The sequence below is a fragment of the Octodon degus genome, unplaced genomic scaffold, assembly GCF_000260255.1.
Source record: "Octodon degus isolate 3935 unplaced genomic scaffold, OctDeg1.0 scaffold00093, whole genome shotgun sequence".
NCBI classification, from domain to species: domain Eukaryota; kingdom Metazoa; phylum Chordata; class Mammalia; order Rodentia; family Octodontidae; genus Octodon; species Octodon degus.
Window position 1 is genome coordinate 4,436,814 of NW_004524669.1, and position 6,867 is coordinate 4,443,680.

The 6,867-nt window shown below is 40.4% G+C and overlaps 1 pseudogene; it reads left to right on the forward strand.

Annotated features, from left to right (window-relative positions):
• Nucleotides 1–3,293: 3,293 nt before the first annotated feature.
• Nucleotides 3,294–5,118, forward strand: LOC101581053 (annotated as a pseudogene).
• The last annotated feature ends 1,749 nt before the right edge of the window (nt 5,119–6,867 follow it).

The window sequence follows — 6,867 nt, forward strand, 5'->3', positions numbered from 1 at the left end:
CCTTTCACTGACCCACTTAACAACTCTCTTCCTAGCTAATTATTGTTCACATTGAATTCTTCCTGTTTGAATAATTGCTGTGGCCATGTCTCCTTACAGGAACCTGACTGATAAGATCAGGCCTGGGGCCCCTGCAGGGCTGCAGCCCTGGACTTTCTTCTCATTTCCCTGTGCTCTTGCCAGGGAGCTTGCCGGAGCTGCCTTGTTGGCTGAGGAAGCAGCCTGTTCCCCAGCATTCTGTGTCTCTCTCAGGTCTGGCTGGGCTTTTTGCCTATAGCAGGTATTTCAGCTGAGGCTCTTTGGCAGCCATATGTACCATGAAGTGAGTCATCTTCTGGAGGGAGATCCATTTAAAATAAGCTGTTTTGGTAATCCACAGAAATGTTTTGTCAGGTTTCAGGTAACCCTCCTGCCGCTTCATGAAGCTACTACCTTGTTACTTTTTCAAGGTAAAATATCTTGTTTATTGTAGTAACTATGTATTTCTTAACCATTTAGTAAAATACTTAACATTTTTATGAGTTTATTAACTCTTTTGTTGGTCACTAGTGAAGATTTTGAGTGTAGCAACTGCAGCACCACTTTTCCCTCTTTAGTTTTCATTGCACAGTTTTATATAGTGTGGTGCTTCTTAGGGTCACATTTGTTTTGTTATAGCGAAACCACAGCACGGAAATGGAATTTTCAACTGTCAGTGTGGACAGTGGGCAAATAAAACAGCAAGGGAAAGCAGGGTGTGGTGACGCATACCTGTAATCCCAGCCCTGGGGAGGCTGAGGCAGGAGGATCATTGCAAGTTCGAGACCAGCCTGGGCTACAAAGTGAGCTCAAACAGGGACCACGGTTCAATCCCCCAGTACCACATGCCAGTCAGCCCTGCCCCCTGGTGGGCTGAGCTGGCCACACACACACACACACACACACACACAAATAAATAAATTAAAAACAAAAAAACCAAAAAAACAACAAAGTGAGCTCAAGACCAGCCTGAACAATATGAGACCCTGTCTCAAAAAAAAAAAAAAAAAAAAAAAAAAAAAAAAAAAAAAAAAAAAAAAAAGAGAGAGAGAGACAACAACAGCCCAAAATTTTGGGCCATGGATATAGCTCAGTGGCATAAGTGCCTGCCTCATAAGCACAAGGTGTTGAGTTTGATCCCCAGAAAAAAAAAAAAAAAGGAAAGAAAGAAAAAGAAAATAGCAAGGGAGATGATGATAAAACTCTTTTGCAAACTAGAAAGTAGATGAAATTCAGGCCAAGAATGGTGAATCTTTTTTATTTTATTTAGAAGAGTAAAAGCAAAAACAAAAACAAATAGAAAAAAGGCAGAAACAGGAATGCTGAATCTTAAGACAGCTAAAGAAAAAGAAAGGAGCGGAATGGAGAGAATGCTAGCAATCTTCATGGGTGTTCTGGAGTCCCCTGGAGAACAACAGGCTGCATCCATGTGGAGTATAACTTCCCAGGATAGGCAAAGAAAATGACTGTTAGGAGCTGAATGAATTTCAGAACTCAAGTAGGACTGAAAGACAAACCAAGTTCCAATTAATGGGAGAGAAGAGTGTTTATAAAAATCTGGAGTACTTAGCAGAGATCCTGCAAGGGTCATACTTTAGAGGAAAGCCTAAACTAGCCCCGAAGAAAGGTCACTATTAACTCACCCTAGGGGGCTTAAGCTCTTAATTCAACACTTAATATAAAACTATGGTGATCAGGACAGTTTGGTACTGGCAAAAGGCTGTACATGTGGATAGAGTATAATCTAGAGATGGGCCCACACATATGGTCAGCTGATACTTGACAAAGATTAAAAGGCAATTCCATGGAGAAGGAATAGTCTTCTCAACAAATGGTCTTGCAAGAACTGAATATTCACATGGAAACAAGTGACTTAATGTTTTACACGAAAATTAACTGGATATGGATCATAAACTTCAATAGAAAATCTAACGCTAGGGCTGGTGAGATAGCCCAGTAGACCAAGCTCCTGCTTAGGCAAACACAGGGACCAGGTTCGATCCCTGGCACCACATGCCATGCCAGCGCCCCCAAAAAAGGTTAAAATTTGAACGTGGTTGCCTTTAGGCAGTAGAGATTGTGTGTGTGTGTGTGTGTGTGTGTGTGTGAGAGAGAGAGAGAGAGAGAGAGAGAGGGAGCGCTAATATTTTTTATTTTTCATCATAAGGCTTATGGTTTGCTTATTTAAAACATACACATGCATATATTTGACCGAAATTTATGTAGCAATATCTGTCTATCCATCCATTCATCATCCACTCATCTTGTAAAATGGTGGCCAAAGTAAGGTTTATTTTTTTGTTTTTGGTGCTGAGAACCGAACCCAGGGCTTCCAGCTTGCTAGACAAGGGTTCTACCACTGAGCCAAATCCTCAGCCCCGTTGGTGGAGTATTTCTCTTCCTATTGTCCTACTAGGATACTCAAAGGTCAGTCTGCTAATGACAGTGGGTGGAAGATGTTGAAGTTTGGTTTTTTGCTGGAGCCAAGAGCAGACATAGGAGAAGCTTTGAATTTGTAGAACCCTGTCCTAATGGGTTTATCTAGCAGAGCCGAGATCCCCTGTGTTACCAATTGGGTGGGTCTACTCCTTCAGGAAAAGAAAAGGGCCCAGCTCTGGCTACTCTGCAAAAGGTCTGCAGAGAAGCCATGAGATCTATTGACCAGCTTTCCTAGAAGTGACTTGTTCTATGTACTCTGCTTGGAGAAAACTGTCTTTTGCTGTTGATACCACGTATAGTCAAAGAAGCTGGAGGCTCTACCCACACTTCAGACGAGAGAGTCCTAGCTCCTGGCCACTTCACTGCCAGCTGGAAAGAAGACATCAAGTTGAATGATCAGAACAGATAGTTCTGATTGAAGAGAACAGTTTTCTTCTATTGAAGAAAATGGGGGCCGGGGAGATGGCTCAGTAGAATAAGCACTTCCCAGGCAAGTGCAAGGGCCTGAGTTCAATCCCTGGTTCTGCCAAAAACCAAACCAAAACAAAAAAAAAAAACCAAGTCTATTGAAAAAAACTTAATGGAACAACTAATATAGAACTTAAAAACAACCTATAAGAACAAAAATGCTTCTATAAGAATCCAACCACAGGGAAAAGCAAAGGAAGGAAAGGAAAGAAAGATCCATATGCGCTCATCGTGCTCTATAAGGTCTCCCTCCCTGGTGTGCAAAGGACTTAGAGACAGAGCATTTCAAAGAACAGATTTTGGCCTTTGACCCCAAATTTACTTCATTGATTCAAAACAGTGAGTTTTAATGGGGAGCACCTGAAAGAATGCCTCTCACTCAAGCAGAAAGCGTTATAAAGAATATCATATGGGAAATAGGACAAGAATGTGCAGCCCATGGCGAGATTGTTTCTGAGACTCTGGTTGCTTTTATGGTGAGGACCCTCATGAAAAGCGATGTTCAGAAATTCATTAAGCTTTGTGTAACTCGGCTACTGGATACCAAAAATCCATCCCTGGACACAATTAAGGTGCAAGTTTACTTTGATATGAATTATACAAGTCGAGAGGACTTTCTTGAAGAACATCACCAAGCCCTAGAGTCCAGATTAAGCTTGGTTAGTAGAGAAATTACAGACAACAGAGCAAGCGCTAGAGAAGAACTGGAAAGCCTCTACTGAAAGACTGTCAGCTATGTGTTACTGCGCTCTGGGCTCGGATCCCTTACAGACATCAAGATTGTCAGAGAGGCAACAGCTGCCTTACAGAGTGTGTTTCTTCAGGCTGAGCTGGGGACATTTCTAACTCTTACTAAAAGGGACAAAGAACACCAGTTGAAAGAACTCACCGTGATTGTTACTGGCATTCACTTATTTAACAAAGAGTGTGGAAAAGGAGGAGAAGGCATTGATGATTTGCCAGCTATTCTACATGAAGCAATCCCAGCCACCACTCAGTATATTGATGCCCAACTTCAGAATGCCCAGGACCAGGTGTACTGTTACACAGCCATCCTGGAGAAAGTAACAAAAAACCCACTGCTGGGTAAAGAACTTGAGCAGTATATGTTAAAAGAAGCACTGTATAATATGCGACAGTATGAGATCTTCCTTCAGATTATCTTGGCAGATGTAATAACCTGTCCTCAAGAAGTGGAAATGATGATGAAGCAGTTAGCAGCCCAACTAGAACAACTAAAAATGACAGTGAAGTCGAAGACAGCCGTCCCAACGTCCCAAGTCTTTCCCATCTTTATGGCCCTGGCCAATCTGTGGACCAGCTTTCAGAATGAAACTGTTCTGATTAGCATCCTCAGTAATTTGACCACTTACCTGGAGCCGTTCCTGGGTGCTCACGAAGCGCTTTTTCCCAAGAAAGTGATGCAGGGTCTTCTTGGTGATGTGACTGTGAAAACAGATGCGAATAGAACAGAAGAGCACATGGGATATAGAGTCCATTTGTTGAATTTCAAAACACTTGAATGGTTTTTCCCAGAAACAACAGCAAATTTTGATAAATTGTTGATTCATTATCAGGGATTTTGTGGTTACACATTTGCTACAAGTGATGTGCTTCTCCTTCCAGGAAATCCAGCAATTGGAATTTCGAAATATAAACAAAAGCATTACACTATCAAACCAGAGATGCTGCATAATCATTTGCAGAAAATCCTGAAAAATATATTGACTTAATTAAGGAAAAGGCAAAAAAAATGCGGAGTTAATTCAGCTTCTGGAGTTTCATCAACAGTTTGAAACCTTGATTCTGTATTCTCAGGTGAGAGATGTTGACAAACATTACATAAAACCAATTACCAGGTGTGAAAATAGCACACAGACAGATACACACCTTCTGCAGCCAACCATTGTGCGATCCTATGACTGGAATGAATGGGAACTCAGAAGAAAAGCTATAAAATTGGCCAATTTATGTCAGAAAATTACTCACTCAGTACAGACAGATCTCAGTCACATGAGAAGAGAAAATGGCTCACAGGTTTACCCCTCCAAAAATGTTGGCACCCAGTCCATGACGGAGGATGGCTCGCAAGTGCCCAGGCCCCACATTTATATCTCTGGTCTTCGTGGTGGGCGAAGCAGAGTAACCCATAGGGTCAAGGTGAACCTAACTAGAGCTGTTGAAGAAACCTAGAGAGGACATCTTCAGAAGTGTTCCTCAATTTGGATCAGTGACAAATACTGAAAAGTATTTTATATTCATGAAAATTAATTTTGGGAGGGTTTCACCTTCACTGATAGTGTGAATGTTTATTGGATTTTCATATTATTTCAAATGACTGCATAGAGCTAAAAGTTATTTTCTGTAACACAATTTTCATCCTATTAAAACTGAAAAAATTCTGCAAAAAAAAAAATAATCCAACCACATATTTCTAAAGTTGATCTGGGCATAAAAAAGATTTGGCAATTTATAAACATTCCATATTGAAAATCCAATAGATAAGGGCCAGCCAAATAAATCAGTGTATTAAAGCACCTGCTAAGGCAGGCACAGGGGCTGGGAGTTCAATCCCCTGACCTGCCGTGCCAGCCCTGCCCCCAGGGTGTGCTGAAATGGCAATTGAGACTGGGCATGGTGGCATGCACCTATAATCCCAGTACTTGGGAGGCTGAAAACAGGAGGATCACTATGAGTCTGATCTATGCAGTGAGACCCTGTATACTCTGTCCACCTGTCCTAAATAAAAAAAAAAAAAAAAGAAAGAAAAGAAAATCCAGTAGATGAAAAGTAAAATAAGTAATGCTGAGCTATAATAGAGGAAGTCATCTAGGAGGTTAAATGGAGGGACTATCTTGCAATAAGAGACAACAGCAAAATGAAATGGAAACCGTATGAAATGGTAAGATCAAGACTGTTAAAGTTAGATCTTTTATCTCAATATTTGTTCCAAGAGAAAGAAACATGGAATAGAACCAAAAAAGAAAGAAACAATAGAAGAAAACTTTTGTGACAAAGCAATATTTGAGCATTAAGATCAAAAGAATTCTTTGAATGTCTAGCAAGATTTAAAAAACTAATACATATCTAGTTATATTCTGCTGCAATTTCCAAATTCCAAAGAAAAAGTGAAAGATTAAAAAAAATCAGACATAAAAACCAAACAGAAAAACAAACAAACAAACAAAAAACCAAACAGCCAGCCAAGTGTGGTAGCACATGCCTGTAATCCCAGCATTTAGAAGGTGGGGTGGTGGCAGGACAATGAACTTGAGTTCGAGGCCAGCCTGGGCTACATAGTGAGTTCAAGGCCAGGCTCAACCTGAGACCTTGTCTCAAAAAACCCAATGAATCAACCAATAAACAAACCAGCCAGCCAACAAAATTGGCTACCTGAAAAGAAAAAAGAAAGAAAAATTCAGAATGTCACTGAATGCATCTTCTGAAACTTACAAAACTCAAGGACCATGAATCAATACCCACAATTTCTGGGGGAAATTCAGACCCAGGATTTTTTTTGTACTGGGGATTGAACTCAAGACATGGCACTTGCCTGGCAGGCATTTATGTCACTGAGCTATTTCTCCGGCCTACAGATACAAGATTCTAAGATAAAATATTATTGTTATTTCTTCGAAGTATTAAATGTGAATGTAGGGGCTGGGGAGATAGCACAGTAAAGTAAGTACTTGCTTGGCAAGCACAAGGACCTGAGTTCAATTCCCTGTTCCGCAAAAAAAAAAAAAAATTGTGAATGTAGAAAACATTTTCAAGCATATAAAGATATCCATAAACCATTTTCTTCCCCATCCCTTCCTCCTCCTCTCCTCCCTTTCTTTTCTTTTCCTTTCTCTATTTTCTTTCTTTCTTTCTTTCTTTCTTTCTTTCTTTCTTTCTTTCTTTCTTTCTTTCTTTCTTTCTTTCTTTCTTTCTTTCTTTCTT